Consider the following 2588-nt stretch of genomic DNA (forward strand, 5'->3'; position numbering starts at 1 on the left):
AAATTAGTTTCATAGTAGGGCTGTGTACATTGGGTATTTTTTCTTCCATTCTTGGGATACTTTACTAAGAAGAATATGTTCCAGCTCCATCCATGTAAACATGAAAGAGGTAAAGTCTCCATCTTTCTTTAAGGCTGCATAGTATTCCATGGTATACATATACCACAATTTATTAATCCATTCGTGGATCGATGGGCACTTCGGCTTTTTCCATGACTTAGCAATTATGAATTGGGCTGCAATAAACATTCTGGTACAAATATCTTTGTTATGTTGTGATTTTTGGTCTTCTGGGTATATGCCCAGCAGAGGAATTACAGGATTGAATGGCAGATCTATTTTTAGATCTCTGAGTGTTCTCCATATATCTTTCCAAAAGGAATGTATTAATTTGCATTCCCACCAGCAGTGCAGAAGTGTTCCCTTTTCTCCGCATCCACGCCAACATCTCTGGTCTTGAGATTTTGTGATATAGGCTAGTCTCATTGGAGTTAGATGATATCTCAAAGTAGTTTTGATTTGCATTTCTCTGATGATTAAAGATGATGAGCATTTTTTCATATGTCTGAAGGCCGTGCGCCTGTCTTCTTCAGAGAAGTTTCTCTTCAAATCCCTTGCCCAGCCTGCGATGGGATCCCTTGTTTTTTTCTTGCTGATGCGTTTGAGTTCTCTGTGGATTCTGGTTATTAAACCTTTGTCAGAGTTATACCCTGCAAATATCTTCTCCCATTCTGAGAGCTGTCTGCTTGCTCTGCTTACTGTGTTCTTAGCTGTGCAGAAGCTTTTTAGTTTGATCAAGTCCCAGTAGTGTATTTTTGAAGCTGCTTCAATTGCCCGGGGGGTTCTCCTCATGAAATACTCACCCAGACCAATTTCTTCAAGGGTTTTCCCTGCATTCTCCTCTAGTATTTTTATAGTTTCATGTCTTAAGTTTAAATCTTTAATCCAATGAGAGTCTATCTTAGTTAATGGTGAAAGGTGTGGGTCCAATTTCAGTCTTCTGCAGGTTGCCAGCCAGTTCACCCAGCACCATTTGTTAAATAGGGAATCTTTTCCCCACTGAATGTTTTTAATTGGCTTGTCAAAAATCAAATAGCGGTAAGTAGCTGGATTCATCTCTTGGTTCTCTATTCTATTCCAGATATCTACTTCTCTGTTTTTGTGCCAATACCATGCTGTTTTGATCACTATCGATTTGTAGTAAAGTCTGAGGTCTGGTAGTGTGATTCCTCCTGTTTTGTTTTTATTTCTGAGTAATGTCTTGGCTATTCGAGGTTTTTTCTGATTCCATATAAAACGAAGTAATGTTTTTTCAAGATCTTTAAAATATGACAGTGGAGCTTTAATAGGGAGTGCGTTGAAATTATATATTGCTTTGGGTAGTATGGACATTTTGATAATGTTGATTCTTCCTAGCCATGAGCATGGTATGTTTTTCCATTTGTTAACATTTTCAGCTATTTCTTTTCTTAGAGTTTCATAGTTCTCTTTATAGAGATCTTTCACGTCTTTTGTTAGGTAAATTCCCAAATATTTCATCTTCTTTGGCACTACTGTGAATGGGATAGAGTCCTTAACTGCTTTTTCAATTTGACTGTTGTTGGTGTATATAAAGGCTACCGATTTATGAATGTTGATTTTGTAACCTGAGACGCTGCTGTATTCCTTGATCACTTCTAGGAGTTTTGTAGTAGAGTCCCTAGTGTTTTCCAGATACACAATCATATCATCTGCGAAGAGCGAGAGTTTGATCTCTTCTGACCCTATATGGATACCCTTGATCGCCTTTTCTTCCCTAATTGCGGTGGCTAAAACTTCCATTACAATGTTGAAAAGCAATGGAGACAATGGGCAGCCTTGTCTGGTTCCTGATCTGAGTGGAAATGATTCCAATTTAACTCCATTCAATATGATATTGGCTGTGGGTTTGCTGTAGATAGCCTCTATCAGTTTAAGAAAAGTCCCTTCTAGACCAATTTTCTTGAGTGTTCTGATCATGAAGGGATGCTGGATATTATCAAAAGCTTTTTCTGCATCAATTGAGAGAATCATATGGTCTTTGTTTTTTAATTTGTTTATGTGCTGAATTACATTTATAGATTTACGTATATTGAACCAGCCTTGAGACCCTGGGATAAAACCAACTTGGTCATAAAAATATGGAACGCTTCACGAATTTGTGTGTCATCCTTGCGCAGGGGCCATGCTAATCTTCTCTGTATCGTTCCAATTTTAGTATATGTGCTGCCGAAGCAAGCACTATTGTTTTGTAATTTCAATAGGTAAATATCACACATCCTTAGGGGAAAAATAAATAAATCACTGCTATCCTCAAGTAACCTAGTTATACAATGTGGAACACAATAATAGCTGGATTTTATTCACAACAGATAAGAGAAAAACTTCAGGGCACAATAATCAAATGGAGAAGATACACAAGATAGAGAAGGGAGCTTATGAGCAAGAGATATCATCCGGAGGCTACGAAACTAGTAGATAATATATATTAAAGTGTTCTTTTTTTTATTATTTATTTCAGCAAAAAGTCAAATTATTGTTTTGTATAATCAGAAATTAAAATTATTTGT

General features: G+C 36.8%; 1 non-coding gene across 1 annotated transcript; it reads right to left on the reverse strand.

The window, feature by feature from the left end:
* Positions 1–2153: 2153 nt before the first annotated feature.
* On the reverse strand, positions 2154–2260 carry LOC128560464 (U6 spliceosomal RNA). Its single transcript, XR_008372963.1, has one exon. It is a non-coding gene; the product is annotated as a U6 spliceosomal RNA (small nuclear RNA).
* Positions 2261–2588: the final 328 nt, after the last annotated feature.

This window comes from Nycticebus coucang, chromosome 11, assembly GCF_027406575.1.
Source record: "Nycticebus coucang isolate mNycCou1 chromosome 11, mNycCou1.pri, whole genome shotgun sequence".
NCBI classification, from domain to species: domain Eukaryota; kingdom Metazoa; phylum Chordata; class Mammalia; order Primates; family Lorisidae; genus Nycticebus; species Nycticebus coucang.